This window comes from Cryptomeria japonica, chromosome 10 (genome assembly GCF_030272615.1).
Source record: "Cryptomeria japonica chromosome 10, Sugi_1.0, whole genome shotgun sequence".
Taxonomy (NCBI): domain Eukaryota; kingdom Viridiplantae; phylum Streptophyta; class Pinopsida; order Cupressales; family Cupressaceae; genus Cryptomeria; species Cryptomeria japonica.
The window spans coordinates 429,333,160-429,353,023 of NC_081414.1; positions in this window are offsets into that span (position 1 = coordinate 429,333,160).

Below are 19,864 nucleotides of genomic sequence, written 5' to 3' on the forward strand. Positions count from 1 at the left end.
TGGCAGTTTGTTGTATGTGACTAGATCCAGGCCAAATATCATCCAAGTTGTTGGAATGGTTGATAGGTTTCAAGCAACACTTAAGGAAACTCATGCCAAGGTTGTGAAGAGGATTTCTCTATACTTAAAAGATACAATGGATTTTAGTTTATGGTATCCCTAGAGTGAGAAGTAAATTTTGACTGCATACACTGACGCAAATTGGGCCAGATTTATTGATGACCTAAAGAGTACAAGTGGATGATCATTCTTTCTTGATGATAGCTAGTATCATGGCTGAGTAAGAAGTGGGACTTAGTGTTCTTTTATACTACAAAACAAGAATACATTGCAACAGTTTATTATCACACTTAGGTATCATGAATGGAACAAAACTTGAAGGAGATGAAGGTGGAGCTTGATGAAACTATTTAAATTCTTTGTGATAATACAAATTCTATAAATATCTCAAAGAATCTAAGAAATCATTCAAGGACAAAGCACATTGCAATTAAGTGTCATTTTTTGAGAGAAAGGGTTGCAAACAACGAGGTGAAGTCAGAGTATGTTGATATTGAGGAACACATTACATACATATTTAATAAACCCCTTCCTAAAGATACTTTTGATAATCTCTGGAAGGATTTGGGAGTTCTTACTCCCTCTTAAATGAAGATGAAGTGTAGGTTGAGGGGGAGTGTTTACTCCCTACAACAAGAAGATTTTGCGGTCTTGCAGAATATGTGAGAACATGTTTCTAAAAAAAGAGAGATATTAGAAGGATTATTAGTGCATGGACTCAAAGGGATTCTATCCAAACGATAGGTTTTTGGATTGTCCAATAAACAATTCCCCTTTGTCATTGATTTCAAAGGGGGATAAATAGACTCAAAATGCTAAATACTTGAAGGAGAAAAATAAAGAACTCTGTGAGGCCCTAACCTGACCCATCCTAGCATTTCAGAGATTTTCATGTTGGAACTATTATGGATGCCTTATTTTTATGCATTATGGATATAGAACTTTATATGATCTCAGGAATTGGATAACATTGATATATTGATGCTTCATTTCTATGCATTGTGGATATGGAATTTTATATGATTCTAGAATAGGATAGCATTGAGATGGTGTATGTCATTATTTGATTTGTAGGACTTTATTATGATGCTAGACATATGATGCATATCTTATGAATGGATTAAATTTACGAAGATTATGATAATTGCTTATGTGGATTTGCCTTGTTATATGGTAAATTGATTTGTATGATGTCAATTGTATGTAGAGTGATTGATTTGTATTCTTATTTATGTGTTTAATATTATATGAGGCTATTGGGAAGTACTAATATGTAATTAAGATGCGCGGGAAAATTATCCATGTGACCATGGAAACATTATGGAGAATCAAGCCTAGGCCTATGTACATTCGTAAAACCAGGGGTTGTCTATTTGGAGAGACAACACCCCATATGTATCGTATTTTATTCGTAAACGTAAATGTTTGCATGGGTGTTAAATTGTAATTATTTATTTGTGTGAATCCTACAAGAGACAATTGCCATGTGTGTATTAATGATGTGGAATTCTTTTGTAGTGTCACTTGACACATATGTTGTATGTTGTGTTGGCATTGTCATGTCACCTTTTTGAGAGATTTATTTTTGTTTAATTGATATATTTGCAAATTATCCTTGAAGGTTCCAAGAAATCTAGGATAGTGAGCCATAAGGAGGGTCAACTCAGAGTTGACCCGTAAGTAAACTTTAGGTGGACTTTCAAAGGGTTAAACCAACTCCTAGAGTCAGTTTTGGAGCATTTTTATTGGGCCTCATGGGGTACCTATGAGTGAAGGCCAAATTTGGCCATGTTTCCTTCCCCTAGGACTTGTTTAACCTCCCAAAAAAATGGGTTTTCCTAGATGGCCGAATTTCATCTTTAGGAGTGCCATCCTTGAGTAGATAACCTTCTTGGTATGTGTCATTCCTCTTCCCCATTACATTCCTCTTCTTGAGGTGCCTTGGTTAGGGAGTGTGTAAGACCTAGGGAAGACCAACCAATGGGAGCCTCTCACTCTATCCAAGATGTTGGAAAGAGTGAGAGAAGCCTTCTTAGGCAAGATATTGAGACTTAGTGAGTTAATCACCCACTCTCCATCTTTGGAGATCTTGCAATTTTGAAAAAAACCAGTTTTAGAATAGAATTTTGGCTAAGTGTTGCAGAAAAGAATTGTGAAATTGGGCTTCTCTTCTCTAAGCTATCCCTAGAAAACCCTTGGCAGATTCAAGGTTGGTGCATTTTATTACTTGTATGTTGGAAATTTGTTTTTAGGATTGTTTGAATGGAATTGTTGCTTTCCTTGTATTTCCTTTGTGAAAATATTATGTGATCTTCCTCTTATTTCTTTTCATATGCATTTTCTTGTGTTTTGGGAGTATCCAAGGCCTTCTTACCCTTGGGAAGGTAGAATGGTCTTGGGGGTGGAAGGAGTTTGACAGCCTTAGAGTGAGAGGCTCTCATTTTGAGAGTGATCTCAAGGGTTTGTTTATGTGACCCTTGTTGCATAGTTTTGTTTATGCATTCAGGGGTCATAAAAGGAGAAAGTATGACATGTATGCCTTGGGGTTCATAAGGATGATTGGGTTAAGATGGATTTTTGTTGTTTTGTTGGTTACCATGAGTTGGTTGTGATCTACTATCTTGTAGTTCTGCTCAAGGTACTTGGTCCACTTCCACCCTTGTAAACATCACATTATGTAATGAAGTTTCAGCCTTGGGATGGGAATGTGTTTGTTAAGTTTTTCCCATGCTTGTTTGCGTTTGCTTGAATGTAACTCGTCTAGGTCTTGGTTCTCCAAGCTCGGGGGTGGATTCTAGTAAGCCTAGGTTGGGAGGTGAGCACTCCATGGCCACAACCTTAAGATTTTGTATGCAGTTTGCTTGGAAAAGAAGAAAAAGGAAAGCTAGGAGTTGCTGATTTTATTTTAATTCCAGAAAGAAAAAGAATGTAATATTGTATTTCAGAAGCAGAAAAGTAAAAGAGGAGTTTTAGGTTGTATTTATTTTGTATAAAGAAATGTATTTATTTTACTCAAGTCCTCATTATTAGGAATGAGAGACCAATTGGGTATTTCACCCATTGTAAAAGTTGACAAATTGTATTTAGATTTTTGTTGTAAAAATTGCATCCTTTTAAGTTGATATTGCAAAAAAGAAAGAGATTAAATGGACATTCAAGGGAAAATTAGTTCTATATTCATTTTTTTTTCTTAATATTTCTAAGTGTTTTCTAGTCTGTATTATGCTGCTATCATTTATCTGTCTCTGTCATGTTTTCAAAAAAAATGCAGAAAGTATAATGAGAATATTAGGAAGTAGAAAAGCAGAAATGTTGTGTTTTTCTATACTATTTAAATACTACTGTAATTATGTTTATTACTGTCATTTTTCTATTTCAAAAAAAAATGCAAAAAGTTAAAGTAGACAAATTTAAATTTACCTTTTTTTATAGTTAACTATTAGAAGTTAAAATGAAAAGAAGAGATGTTAGATAAATCTTTAGTTTAGAAAGTTTGTTGTTATGTGATTTAAAGGAAAATATATATACATACACAGATTTAGAAAACCAGAAATTCCTAATAGATTTATGTCTAATTTTAGTGAAGAAATGAACTTTGTGGCATAAGTAACAAGCTGTTAAATCTGACAGTCATAATATTGTCAATGCTGCATAATAGAAATCTATTTAATCCAACTAAATGAATATTGTACACATGTTTAACTAGATCACATTTTGCAAAAGAAAAAAAAGAAATGAATGTGTATCTATTATATGTTGTCATTACTTTTCTATTTCCTGCATTTTTTTAAAAAAGGGAAGAGATTCTAACCCTAGAGACTGATATATATATATATATATATATTAAAAAAAGAAAAAAAATTATAACAAAAAAAAACTAGGGCTTCGGCCCCTGCGGGGAGACCCATAGGGCGACGTGGCCGTGTAGTGGGCCGCAACCCACAAGGGAAGTGGCTCGGCTGTTCCCTGTGGGCGGCTTCCCACTGCGGCGGCCGCGACCGCACTGTGGGCCGCAACCCACAGGGGAAGTGGCTTTGGCCGTTCCCTGTGGGCGGCATCCCACAGTGGCGACAGCAACCGCATTGAGGGTCGTGACTCGCAGGGATCGGCTGTGGCCATTCCCTATGGGGAGCCCCATGAAACCACTGCCCACTTCAAAAAAACCCCCTCGCGGCTTCCCTTCGGGTGGCTCCGCCCCTTCAAACCGCCGCCCTACCTCCATTTCGACCATCGCCTCCATGGCCGCCGCCTCCACCGTACCCTGCAACACATACACAAAACACACACACACACAAAACCCTAGAAACCAAAAACATAGAGAAATGATTTTTGGATAATAAAAATATGCAACCCTAACCCAATTTTGGGTTAGGGTTAGCATTTAAATAATAAAAGAAAATTAGAAATGCAACCCTAGCTGACATTTGGGTTAGGGTTAGCAAATAAGAAAAAAGGGGAATTGTTAAGTTGATTTTAAATAAAATATAGGAGAAGAATTAACTCTACCCTAATTAGGGTTTGAAATTAATTAAAATAAGAAGAGGGGGAAATTCTTTTTAAAAATTTGAAAAAGATTCCCCCCCATTTTATTTTAGCTATATGTGTTATTAATTTAAACTCGTTATTTGATTAGAGAGAAAATTGATTTTAATATCGTTTTTTTTTTTATAGGATTTAAAATGGAGATTAATGTTATATAGTTACATTAATCACATAATTGATTTAATTTAATTAACTAGGGTTACTATATCATTATTTTTATATATTCAATTAAATATGGACGTCAAGTTAAATTTAATTTGGGGGAAATTTGTAAATGAAAATTATTAATTATTTTATGTGAATTTTTAGCCTATGAGGCCAATATTGGCCAAATTATTTAATAGTCGAAATTTGAAGGTTTAGGGGAAATTAAAATTGGCTATAGTGTAAATTTTATTTATTTGGCAAATAAAATTATTGAATTTGTAACCTTATTGGTTAAATTTAAATAATGAATTTGCATGCGCCCAATTAATTAATTTTAAATTTAAGATAGCATTATCATTATTTTTGGCCTGGAATCTTTTAAATACAATTGAGATATTTAAATATCCCTCAACCTTAATTAGTGGCAAATTAATTAGGATGATTAAATTAACTAATTAAATTGTGATGACCCTCTTAGGGAATAATTAGTCTTCATTAACTATTGTCGCCATATTGGTTGAGTTAATTATTTCGACCTTAGTAAACAATTTTATTTACATCTTAGTTAAGACAAAACTTAATTGATTTCTTTATAAATGTAGATTATTTAATGAGTTTATGTTGTTTTAAAAAAAAAAAATGTTGTTCCGTTTTTGCCGAAAAGTTTGGGCACGACATTTTGGTTTCAATGAAAGGTTTCAAACACTAGGCACCTTTCTCCATTACGTTTCGCTTTAATTATTTAATTAATTACATTTTTCTCCAAAATTATTTATTTATTTTATTTTATTTTATTTTTCTCATAAAGATGCCTCCGACTATGCGACAAGCTCGCAAGCACGGAAGGGGTCCTAGGCATGTACGTATGGCACATGAGGATGTTGATAGGGAGGAACTGGTTTCAGAAGGGAACCCAAAGGCTCCTCCCGAACCATCGATTGACCCAAATTAAGAAATCTTATTAGCACTTCGGAACCTGATTGGGATAGTTCAGGATAGGCTTCCAGTAGTCGACCATCATGCAGAAAACCAAAAATCAAGGAGCCATAGATCAGGAGTTAGGGAATGAAGTAGGAGTCCACCTCCTAAACCCTTAAAGAGCCAGGCTGAGCATGAGCCTGAGTCTGTTCATCTACCTGGACCACCTCCAGTAGCCGCACCTGTTTATATTGAGAGGGCACATTGAGATCCAGGGGATCTGATTAGAGAGGTTTTGCACCTCGAGCCACATCTTTTGGGGGATCTACCAACGGGGTAGAAGTTGAGGCTTGGCTTTTGAGCCTAGACTGGTGCTTTGCATTACATTCTTACAAAAGCAATCTGAAGGCACGAGTAGCAGTCCACCTTTTGAGAGGGACGACCTCCACATGGTGGAGACAGGAGGAATACAAGTGTGGCCTAGTTGTAGATACCTTCACATGGGAGATCTTTACAGAGAGGTTCAGGGAGAGATACATGTTGAAGCACTTTAGGCAGCGTAGGATAGATGAGTTCCACAACCTCCAGTAGAAGGGTCTCTCAGTGACCCAGTATGAGAGTAAGTTCATTAAGCTCCTACTATATGTGGATTACTTGAAGGACAAGAAGCTTCTTGTCAATCATTTTATCAGGGGACTGAATGTTGGGATAGCAGAACCAGTGAGGATGGCCACTCCAGGAAGCCTTTGGGTTTCTGTGGAGAAGGCCTTGATAGTAGAGGAGATTCAGGTCAGGCCACAAGACATGAAGGATCAGTTTCAGAACTGAAACTCGGCACCCCAGTCTTTTGGGTTGTAGAAACCCCACTGGAAAGACAACCACAGAAATGCATCGGGGTCCTTTAAACCCCCTCCTTCGTAGTAGTCACAGAAGAATCAGAGGCAGAGGCCCCCTCAGGGACAATAGGGCTCCAAGCCCAAGTAGTGGCATTCACAGGGTCCTAGGCGCGACTAGAGAGCATAGGGTACTTACACACCTCCGACACAGACTCAGTAGTCCTCCAAGGGTGGGTACAGTGGTTTGAGCAAGACAGGTGGACAACCCTTCTCTAGGCCTCAGGGCGCACAGTTTCAGGCATGCGGTACTTGTTTCACATGTGGAGCCATGGGGCACATGGCAAGAGAGTTTTCATAGGGTCAGATGGAAGGTAGTTAGAGGATGACAACATCAAAGCGTATAGTTGGAGATATGGGCAAGTCCCATAGGGTCTTCGCAACGGTTGACAACCGCCAGGAAGAGCACCAGGCCACAGTTATTGAGGCTGCAGGTATGATCAGAGGTTTTGGTATTTCTATATTGTTTGACTTAGGAGCTACTGACTCCTTTATATCTCCATTGGTTGTGGAGCATAATGGGCTAGTGGTAGTTAGGCAAGGTGTCAGTTGGGAAGTGGAGTTAGCTTCAGGGGCTAGAGTGTCAGTGGATTTAGAGGCTAGGGGATGTCAACTCTAGATTTGTAATACCACCACCTTAGTAGACCTTAGAGTTACACCACTTGAATCTTATGGCATTGTACTTGGCATGGATTAGCTTTACGCCCACAGAGCTAAGATAGATTGTCGCCTGAAAAAGATTGAATGTGAGGATGATCATGGTTCTCCCATAGTAATCACTGGGATTCAGAGGCCTGTGTCTCTTTGTATGATTTCTGCTATGCAACTTAAGTAGAGCATGCGAAAGGGATGCCAGTTGTTTACGATCACCATTAGTGATAGAGAGGAAGAGAATGAGAAGGAGCCTTCCCTAGATGATCATCCCATCCTTGAGGAGTTTGCAAATGTGTTTCCAGCCGAGCTACTGGGTATGCCACCTAGCAGAGAGATTGACTTCCACATAGATCTTGTACCAGGAGCCAAGCCAGTTTTGAGAGCACCTTATAGGATGACCACGAATGAGCTTAATAAGATCAAGCTACAGCTTGAGGAACTCTTAGAGAAGGCTCACATTTGTCCTAGAGTCTCCCCTTTGGGCGCACCAGTCATCTTCATGAAGAAGAAGGACAGGTCCCTTTGGTTATGCATGGATTACAGGCAGCTGAACAAAGTAACCATCAAGAACCGTTATCCCTTGCCCAGGATCGATGATTTGTTTGATCAGCTTTAGGGTGCTAAAGTGTTTTCCAAAATTTATCTGAAGTCAGGGTATCATCAGTTGAGGATTGTGGAGAGTGATATCCACAAGACCGGGTTTTGTACCAGATATGTCCACTATGAGTTCACCGTGGTCCCATTTGGTCTTACGAATGCTCCAGCTGTATTCATGAGTCTCATGAATGGGGTATTCTGCACTTTCCTCGATCGGTTTGTGATTGTGTTCCTCGATGACATATTGATATATTCTCAGAATAAAAAGTAGCATGAGGAGCATTTCAGACAGGTTTTGTAGTGTTTGAGGGACAACCAGTTGTTCGGCAGTTTGTCAAAGTGTGCTTTCTTTAGATCAGAGGTTAAGTACCTTGGGCATGTTATATCCGGTGATGGGATCTCAATTGACCCATCCAAGATCAGAGCTATTATGGATTGGCCAGTGCCAACCAGTGTGACAGAGGTCAGGAGCTTCATGGGTCTAGCAGGGTACTACACATGCTTTGTTGAGGGATTTTCCAGAGTTGCACACCCCATTACATCCCTTCAGCGAAAGGGAAAGAAATTCAAGTGGACATAGAGGTGTGAGAGGGCTTTTCAGGATCTAAAAAGGGAACTCACTAGTGCACCTATTCTTATTGTGTTAGATCCCATGGTTGATTTCATGGTATGCATAGATGCTTCTTTGGATGGATTAGGAGCAGTCCTTATGCAGGAGGGTCAAGTTATAGCTTATGAGTCTAGGAAGCTTAAGACTCATGAGCTTAACTACCTTACGCACGACCTACAACTAGCAACGGTAGTACATGCACTTGTGAGGTGGAGACACTTCCTTTTGGGTCATCATTTCAAGCTTCATTCAGACCATCAGAGTTTGTAGTACATCTTCACCCAACCTAATCTTAATGCCCATCATAGGAGATGGATGGAGTTTCTATGCGAGTATGATTTTGATGTCCACTACATCAAGGGGAAAGAGAACGTAGTTGCAGATGCTTTGAGTAGGAGATGACATGAGGTATACTCCATATCTATGAGCATGGATTTGAGAGATCGTATATTGCAGCGGTTACCAAAAGATGGATGGTATCTAGAGGTTTGTCAGGTGATTCGATCACAGGAGACCCTGGAAGAGAAGTATGTAGATTATTCCTTAGAGTCTGATGGACTATTACGCCATAGAGGGCACATCTATGTACCTTCTCCTGGGGTATTGTGAGAGTTCATTGTCATGGAGGCTCATAGAGCTCCTTATGTAGAGCATCCCGAGGTTAAGAAGATGCATGCAGACTTGAGATAGTTATATCATTGGTCAGGTATGTGGCAGCTTATTACTGAATTAGTAGCCCAATGCCTTGAGTGTTAGAGAGTCAAGGTGGAGCATTGCCATCCTAGTGGGTTGCTCCAGTCCCATGATATACTAGAGTGGAAGTGGGATACTATATCCATGGATTTCATCATTGGTCTTCCCATGTCATCTCATCGCCATGATGCTATCTCGGTGACAGTTGACAAGTTGACCAAAGTGGCCCACTTCTCACCAGTCTAGACTACCTTCACAGCACCTGTAGTGGCACAGGTGTTCTTGCGAGACATTGTCAGGCTTCATGGCATTCCGTGCAAGATTATTTCTGACAAGGATTCCCTCTTCACTTATTCCTTTTGTAAGGCATTATAGGCAGCAATGGGCACCAAGCTCAATTTCAACATAGCCTATCATCCAGAAATGGATGGACAGACAGAGCAGTTTAACCAAGTGTTAGAGGATATGCTCTACATGTACATCATGGATCATCAGACCCGATGGGAGTACCTTCATTTAGTAGAGTTTGCCTATAATAATGGGCATCACACTTCTTTGGGGATGCCACCTTTTCAGGCCTTGTATGGTAGACCTTGCAGGACACCTCTAAGTTGGGACCATATTGATGATAGAGTGGCCATAGGTCCTGAGATGGTTTGTGATATGGAGCAGCAGGTAATTTTGATTAGACAACGCCTTAGAGAGGCATAAGATAGGCATAAGAAGTATGCAGGTGCAAAGAGGATAGACTGGAGTTACATGGTTGGAGACAGAGTTTTCCTGAGAGTGCGGCCGCATAAGAGTCCAATCTGTTATGGAAAGGGTTCTAAGCTCGCACCTTGCTTTGTCGGACCATTTGAGATCCTTGAGAGGATAGGACCAGTTTCTTATCACCTAGCTTTCCCATCTAGGCTATCACGCATCCACGAGGCGTTTCATGTATTAGTTTTGAGGAAGTATATCTATGATGAGTCTCATATTTTAGATTGGGATGCCTTGCACATGGAGTTGGACGGGCAACTAGCTTTGGAGCCCATTCGCATTTTGGCTCGCCAGCCGTTGGCCCTTCGAGGTCGAGAGCTGGACTAGGCTAGGATCCAGTGGGATTACTATGATGAAGTTACAGCTTCATGGGAGGATGCAGCACGTATGAGATCACAGTACCCTCATCTTTTTGATGAACTCCAGGAGGAAGTTCATGCCTAGAGGGGGAGGGTGTGAGGCCCTACCCCAACCCATCCTAGCATTTTAGTTATTTTCATGTTGGAACTATTATGGATGCCTTATTTTTATGCATTATAAATATAGAACTTTATATGATCCCAGGAATTGGATAACATTGATATATTGATGCTTCATTTCTATGCATTGTGGATATGGAATTTTATATGATTCTAGAATAGGATAGCATTGAGATGGTGTATGTCATTATTTGATTTGCAAGACTTTATTATGATGCTATAAATATGATGCATATCTTATGAATGGATTAAATTTATGAGGATTATGATAATTGCTTATGTGGATTTGCCTTGTTATATGGTAAATTGATTTGTATGATGTCAATTATATGCAGAGTGATTGATTTGTATTCTTATTTATGTGTTTAATATTATATGAGGCTATTGGGAAGTACTAATGTGTAATTGAGATGCACAGGAAAATTATCCATGTGACCATGGAAACATTATGGAGAATCAAGCCTAGGCCTATGTACATTCGTAAAACCAGGGGTTGTCTATTTGGAGAGGCAACACCTTGTATGTATCATATTTTATTCGTAAACATAAATGTTTGCATGGGTGTTAAATGTTGGCAATATCACATTATAACAAACAATGAAAGATTGTTGGCATTTCTTAAGGATATTGAGAAGGTTGTTGATGATTATGGATATAACTGATTAAAGATGTTTTATTGTCTTGATATTATTATTTTGTCATTGATGTCAAGAAATTGATTTTCTAATTCAGTATGATGTTGCCATATCTTGAGAAGTATGATATGAAGATTATAAAGATGTGAGTAAAAGATATAGGAAAAAATATGATGAATAAGGTATTCAATGGGAAACTACTACCGAGTCAGACAATGATGAGATCATGATGTTTTAGATTGTTTTAACATCATACATATGTTGTAAATTGTAAAGGTTAATACTATACTATGTTATCAAGCAAAGAACCTAGTCGGTAAACCCTAAGGAACCTAGTCAGTAAACCCTAAGGTTATCGCTATCAGTTATTGAAGGCGGAATGTCTACCGAGTGGAGTTTAGTATTCACCGAGTTGTTACTGAGTTGTAACCGAGCTATAACAAAATGCATTAAATGTTTACATGTGGTATTTAATGAAGGAAGCTAATGAGCTGGAGCGGATTAAATGATTGGTGAGCCATGGAAGAAGTTTGTTAACGAATCTAAGGCAATGGAAAGTCGGCATGGAGATCTACAACTCATATTGAACTGCAATACCCTGGTACAAGTTCCAAGACTATTATGCAAGTTCCAAGGCGGGGTAAAACATTTTTAGATCAAAAGATGCATTGAACCTGGACAAGATTGAAGATCTGATGGCTATCATTGATCATGGGAAATGTGATCAAGGAGATTAAGTAGTTACCTAATTGTTTATAAATAGGAAACTATTGATAAACAATGTATGCGAGCAAGTATATGCACAGGGATGCTACATAGTGATTGCCAAGCACAGAAGCTTGAAGACCTGTTAGAATAACAGAGTATAGAAGCCCAACAGATAGACAAGATTATTTCTATGTCTAGATTGTATTGAACAAATAGGAATCTGCTTTAGCATTTTAGATGTGAAGTTGCAAATAGATTTTTTATTACTGTTATTTTGTGAAAGTGACAGAAAATCTCTTAACTGAGTGGACTTAACAGTCTTATATGTAAACCCTCTAGCAAGGTGACATTCTGATTGAGTGTTTGAAATCCTTTAACAAGGTCACTTCTAACAAAGTGAAGATCCTAATAGATCTGAGGGAAATCCCTTAACCGGGTCACATCTAGCAATGTGTTTGTAATCTTTAACAAGATTTGCTTTTAACCGAGCATACTCTGGAAGAGTATATTTCTTAGTGGGTCCAAAATCCCATAGTGGTTTTTCCCTATTTGGGTTTCCACGTTAAATATGGTGTTATGAGGTTTATATTGTTCATATTCTTTTGAGTTTGCATGTTTAACAGTTTTGGTTATATTACTGATATATATGTTACCGAGGTTGAATCTGATGTTTTAATGGATGATTAAGTTTGTATGATTCACCCACCCCCCCCTCTCATCTTGTTGGCTATTGGATCTGTACTTATATTAAGTATCAAAACTATCGTTAAATTGTAATTATTTATTAGTGTGAATCCTACAAGAGACAATTTCCATGTGTGTATTAGTGATGTGGAATTATTTTATAGTGTCACTTGACACATATGTTGTATGTTGTATTGGCATTGTCATGTCACCTTTTTGAGAGATTTATTTTTGTTTAATTGATATATTTCCAAATTATCCTTGAAGGTTCCAAGAAATCTAGGATAGTGAGCCATAAGGAGGGTCAACTCAGAGTTGACCCGTAGGTAAACTTTAGGTGGACTTTCAAAGGGTTAAACCAACTCCTAGAGTCAATTTTGGAGCATTTTTATTGGGCCTCATGGGGTACCTATGGGTGAAGACCAAATTTGGCCATGTGTCCTTCCCCTAGGACTTGTTTAACCTCCCAAAAAAATGGGTTTTCCTAGATGGCCGAATTTCATCTTTGGGAGTGCCATCCTTGGGTAGATAACCTTCTTGGTATGTGTCATTCCTCTTCCCCATTACATTCCTCTTCTTGAGGTGCCTTGGTTAGGGAGTCTGTAATACCTAGGCAAGACCAACCAATGGGAGCCTCTCACTCTATCCAAAAGGTTGGAAAGAGTGGGAGAAGCCTTCTTAGGCAAGAGATTCAGACTTAGTGATTTAATCACCCACTCTCCATCTTTGGAGATCTTGCGATTTTGAAAAAAATCAGTTTTAGAATAGAATTTTTTCTAAGTGTTGTAGAAAAGAATTGTGGAATTGGGCTGCTCTTCTCCAAGCTATCCTTAGAAAACCCTTGGCATATTCAAGGTTGGTGCATTTTCTTACTTGTATGTTGGAAATCTATTTGTAGGATTGTTGGAATGTGATTGTTGCTTTCCTTGTATTTCCTTTGTGAAAATATTATATGATCTTCCTCTTATTTCTTTTTGTATGCATTTTCTTGTGTTTTTGGAGTATCCAAGGCCTTCTTACCCTTGGGAGGGTAGAATGGTCTTGGGGCCAGAAGGAGTTTGACAGCCTTAGAGTGAGAGGCTCTCATTTTGAGAGTGATCTCAAGGGTTTTTTTATGTGACCCTTGCTGCATAGTTTTGTTTATGCATTTGGGGGTCATAAGGGGAGAAAGTATGGCATGTATGCCTTGGGGGTCATAAGGATGATTGGGTTAAGATGGATTTTTGTTGTGTTCTTGGTTGCCATGAGTTGGTTGTGATCTACTATCTTGCAATTCTCCTCAAGGTACTTGGTCCACTTCCACCCTTGTAAACATCACATTATGTGATGAAGTTTCAGCCTTGGGATGGGAATGTGTTTGTTGAGTTTTTCCCATGCTTGTTTGTGTTTGCTTGAATGTAACATGTCTAGGTCTTGTTTCTCCAAGTTCGGGGGTGGCTTCTAGTAAGCCTAGGCTGGGAGGTGAGCATGTTGAAATGTGGCAACTGATCAGCAAAGTACTATACACTCAACACGTATCCTCGCTGAGGTCTAAGGCTAGGCCGGGCCCCGGGTAGGGGTTCGGGGGCGGCAGCCCCCGAGAAATTTTTTTTTGCCATTTTTTGTTGATGAAAACCGACATTGTAATAAAACCCTAAAAAGGTCGACTTTGTTTATTGCCCTAAAACGCATGTTATAAGCGGCTGGGATGCTTAAGACATTGTAAGGTTGATATACTATTTTTGTTGGATAATAAGAAAGATTGGACGATTGTGTATGGTGGATGTAACCCATTTTGGGTGAACCACGTTAAATCTCTATGTTATCTGTGTCTTATTTTATTCCTTTATCTTTTGTATTTAAATCTGCATATAATTGTTAGTTCATATTTGCTTCAGATCTGCTTGAAACCCTAACAATTGGTATCAGAGCGAGGTTTTCTGTAAATTGGTAGGACTTTCAGATTTGAGTGGGAGCAATGGAGGATTCCAAATTCAAGGTTGAAAAGTTTAACGGGCAGAATTATCAGTTATGGAAAATGCAAATGGAGGATTACCTGTATCAAAAGGATTTGTGGTGGCCATTGGAAGGAAAGGCAAAGAAAGCGACCACAATGTCAGATGAAGAGTGGGACATTTTAGATAGAAAGGCACTAGGATCCATTCGATTGTGCCTTGCACCATCTATAGCATTCAATATAACAGAAGCAAAAATGATTGTAGATTTGATGGCGACATTGGCTAAGTTGTATGAGAAACCCTTGGCTTCGAATAAGATATTTCTTATGAAGTGTCTGTTTAATTTGAAAATGAGTGAGGGAGGATCTATAGCGGAGCACTTAAATGAATTTAATACAATTACCAGTCAATTGTCTTCAGTAAAAATTACTTTTGCAGAAGAGGTTAGGGCTCTTTTGATTTTATGTTCTTTGCCAGAAAGCTGGAATAGCTTGGTTATGGCTATAAGTAACTCTGTCTCTGGTAAAAATACTTTGGTATTTGATGACATTGTTGGTGTTATCCTAAGCGAGGAAATGCAAAGGAAAAGCACAGGTGAGACTCCAACATCATCGGGTAGTGTTTTGAATGTGGAGAATAGAGGAAGATCAAAGGAAAGAGGAAAAGGCCTTGGGAATGAGAAGTCACGAGGGAAGTCAAAGAAAGGACGCTCTCAATCTAGAGGAAAGAAAGATTGCTGGTACTACGGAAAGCCTGGTCATCTAAAGAAAGACTGTTGGTCTCGGAAAAACAAAGAAGGAGACAAAAATGAAAATGATAGTAAGGAAGCTAATATTGCAAGTAATACTTTACAAGATGCTTTAATCTTATGTTTGGATAATGTTAATGATTCCTGGGTAATAGATTTTGGGGCTTCATTTCATGCTACACCCCATAGAAAATATTTTCTAGATTATGTTCAAGGTGATTTTGGGCAGGTATATTTGGGTGATGATGAGCCCTGTCAAATTGTTGGAAAATGAAAGATAAAAATCAAGTTGCAGAATGGAAATGACTGGTTTCTGCAGGAGGTAAGACATGTTCCTAATTTAAGAAAAAATTTAATTTTTGCAGGGCAACTAGGTAGTGAAGGTTGCATAGTTACCCTCTCAGACAGTATGTGGAAGGTCGCTAAAGGATCATTAGTAATAGCTAAAGGTGTGAAGGTAGGCACATTATATCTGTGTACAGGTAACACTTACTCTACCCTAGCTGCTACAGATAAAGTTACTGTGGGGACAACAACAATAAATGTTGCAAGAATAGATTCGATAATGTGGCACCATAGGCTTGGGCACATGAGTGAGAAAGGGATGAAAACCCTTCACTCCAAAAATCTATTGCCAGGACTAAAGAAGATTGATTTAGAGTTCTATGAAAACTGTGTTTATGGCAAACAGAAAAGAGTCAGATTTCTCAAGGTTGGAAAAGAGAAGAAGAGTGAGAAGTTAGAGCTTGTGCATTCAGATGTATGGGGACCGGCTCAGGTATCATCTCTTGGTGGCTCTTGTTATTATGTTATTTTTATTGATGACTCAACCAGAAAAACATGGGTATATTTCCTAAAACAAAAATCAGATGTTTTTGAAACTTTTAAGAAATGGAAAGCTTTGGTTGAGAATGAGACAGGAAAAAAGTTGAAGTGTCTCAGATCGGATAATGGAGGTGAGTATTGCAGCAAAGCATTTGAAGATTACTTCTCCTTAAATGGGATTCGAAAGCAGAAGATAGTTCCAGGAACTCCACAGGAAAATGGTGTGTCAGAGAGAATGAATAGGACTATCATGGAACACGCGAGGAGCATGAGATTGCATGCTGGATTGCCCTTACATTTTTTGGTAGATGTTGTACATACTGCTATCTATTTGATAAATAGAGGACCTTCAACCCCTTTTGATAGTGGTATTCCAGAGGAGGCATGGACTGGTAAAAAGGTAAAATATTATTTTCTAAAAACTTTTGGTTGCGAAGCTTTTGTCCATGTTGATAAAGAAAATAGAACCAAGCTTGATGCTAAATCTTAGAAATGTACCTTCATTGGATATGGGATAGATGAATATGGCTATCAGTTATGGGATTTCAAAAATAAGAAAATAATTAGAAGTAGAGATGTTATATTCAATGAGAAAGTTATGTATAAAGAACAAATGCAGGAAAAGAAGCATGAATAGGACAAACAAGAATATGTGGTGTTGGATGAGATTCCTAAAAATGAAATGCTACAGGTACCTGATGCTTAGCAACAACAGATTGTCCCACAAACTCCTGCAAGTGTTAGATGTTCTACGAGGGCAAGTAGACCCCCTGAAATATTTTCTCCTTCTTTGTATTCTATTTTATTAACGGATTCTAGTGAACCAAAAGAATACGAAGAAGCAATGCAGGTAGATGCCAAACAACAGTGGGAGCTAGGCATGAAAGAGGAGATGGACTCCTTGATGAAAAATAAGACTTGGGACTTAGTCCCTTTACCTGTAGAAAAAAGAGCCTTGTCTAACAAATGGGTTTATCGGCTGAAGGAGGAGGAAGGAGGTCAGAAAAGATATAAGGCCAGACTTGTGGTAAAAGGTTTTGCATAGAAAAAGGGTATAGATTATGATGAAATATTTTCTCCAGTTGTAAAAATGACTTCAATTAGAACTATACTTAGTCTTGTGGCTGCAGATGATTTACATCTTAAACAATTAGATGTGAAAACAACTTTTCTCCATGGAGATTTGGAGGAGGAAATTTTCATGTTGCAACCACAGGGATATGAGGTCAAAGGTAAGGAGAACTTGGTGTGCAAGTTGAAGAAAAGTTTGTATGGCCTAAAGCAAGCACCCCGACAATGGTATTTAAAATTTGATAGTTTTATGGCTGAACGCGGTTATCATAGATGTCATTCTGATCATTGTGTATATTTTAAGAGATTTGATAATGGCAGTTATATTATCCTGTTGCTTTATGTTGATGACATGCTTGTTGCTGGGTCTAACATGCAACATATAAATGATCTTAAATAGAAATTAGTCAGGTCATTTGTTATGAAGGATTTGTGTGTAGCTAAGCAAATTCTCGGTATGAGGATTACACGGGATAGGAAAAATAGAACCTTGAATTTTTCCCAAAGTGAGTATATAAAGAAGGTGTTGAAAAGATTTAACATGCAGGATGCAAAAGCAGTTAGTACACCTTTGGCTAGTCATTTCAAATTGACTAAGGAGATGTGCCCAAAGGCACAGGAAGAGGTTAATAAAATGTCTAACATCTCGTATTCATTAGCTGTTGGTAGTTTGATATATGCAATGGTATGCACAAGGCTAGATATTGCACATACAGTGGGAGTTGTGAACAGGTTTATGAGTAATCCGGGTATGAAACATTGGAATGTTGTGAAATGGATTCTTCGGTATTTGAAAGGAACTACTACGAAGGCATTATGTTTCAAAGGATCTAATGCTGCTCTGAGTGGATTTGTTGACTCTGATCTGGCGGGTGATATTAATTCATGGAGGAGTACTATAGGGTATGTTTTTACTATAGGGAGAACTGCAGTCAGTTGGATTTCTAGGCTACAAAAGGTTGTTGCACTTTCAACCACTGAAGCTGAGTATGTTGCTGCTACAGAAGCCAGCAAGGAGATGATTTGGTTGCAATGTTTTCTAGAGGAATTGGATCAGACACAAGAGGATAGCCCATTGTATACTGATAGCCAGAGTGTCATTCATCTTGCGAAGAACTTTGCTTTCCATTCAAGGACAAAGCACATTCAGCTCAGGTACCACTTCATCCAGACTGTTTTGGAGGAGGGTCAGTTATGGCTTGAGAAGATTCACACAAGTGATAATCCTGCCGATATGTTCACGAAGGCAGTTCCACAAGAGAAGCTGATTTCTTCATCAATTTCTGTTGGTCTTCTTGATTGATAATTGTGGAATTTATACCAGTCGAGTCCTAGTATTTTATCCAGCAGATGCTGCATGTACAGTTGTGTCGTGTAGTATCAGTCTCCAAGTGGGAGATTGTTGAAATGTGGTGACTAATCAGCAAAGTACTATACACTTAGCACGTATCCTCACCGGGGTCCGCGGCCGAGCCGGGCCCTGGGCAGGGGTTCAGGGGCGCGAGCCCTCAAGAAAAAAAAATTTGTCATTTTTTGTTGATGAAAACTGACATTGTAATAAAACCCTAAAAAGGCCGACTTTGTTTGTTGCTCTAAAAATGCATGTTATAAGCGATTGGGATGCTTAAGACATTGTAAGGTTGATGTACTATTTTTGTTGGATGATAAGAAAGATTGGACGACTATGTATGGTGGATGTAATCCATTTTGGGTGAACCACGTTAAATCTCTGTGTTATCTGTGTCCTATTTTATTCCTTTATATTTTGTATTTAAATCTGCATATAATTGTTAGTTCATATTTGCTTCAGATCTGCTTGAAACCCTAACAGAGCACTCCATGATCACAACCTTAAGATTTTGTATGCAGTTTGCTTGGAAAAGAAGAAAAAGGAAAGCTAGGAGTGTTGATTTTATTTTAATTCCAAAAAGAAAAATAATGTAATATTGTATTTTAGATGCAGAAAAGTAAAAGAGGAGTTTTAGGTTGTATTTATTTTGTATAAAGAAATGTATTTATTTTACTTAAGTCCTCATTATTAGGAATGAGAGACCAGTTGGGTATTTCACCCATTGTAAAAGTTGACAAATTGTGTTACTAATTGTACCTTTCTGGATAAGCAGTCTTCAACTGGTGATTAGTCTTGTATGTTGAAGTTCTATGTCTAGGTACTTGATGCCAAAGCTATTGTATCTAGAGATTGCCAAAGATTAGTGTTGTTTATCTTCAGGTTTTGGTATAACGATGGGTGATAATCCTTTGTAATCACTTGTTCAGAATATCTAAATATATGTAAATATTAGGGACGATGCTGGGTTTTCTTCACTGATTCTTTCCCAGTTGACCTCATTGAATCAAATTAATAAATAATATAGTGGCTTGCCACTTTTGCCTAAAAAAAAAAAAAAAGTTGACAAATTGTATTCATATTTTCCTTCTAAAAATTGCATCCTTTTAAGTTGATATTGCAAAAAAAAAGAGATTAAATGGACATTAAAGGAAAATTAGTTATGTATTCCTTTTTTTTTCTTAATATTTCTAAGTGTTTTCTAGTCTGTATTATGCTGCTATCATTTATCTGTCTCTTTCATGTTTTGAAAAAAAATTGCAAAAAGTATAATGAGAATATTAGGAAGTAGAAAAGCAGAAATGTTGTGTTTTTCTATACTATATAAATACTGTTGTAATTGTGTTTATTACTATCATTTTTCTATTTAAAAAAAATGCAGAAAGTTAAAGTAGACAAATTTAAATTTACCTTTTTCTACAGTTAACTATTAGAAGTTAAAATGAAAAGAAGAGTTGTTAGATAAATCTGTTAGTTTAGAAAGTCTGTTGTTATTTGACTTAAAGGAAAATATATATACATACACAGATTTAAAAAACCGGAAATTACTAATA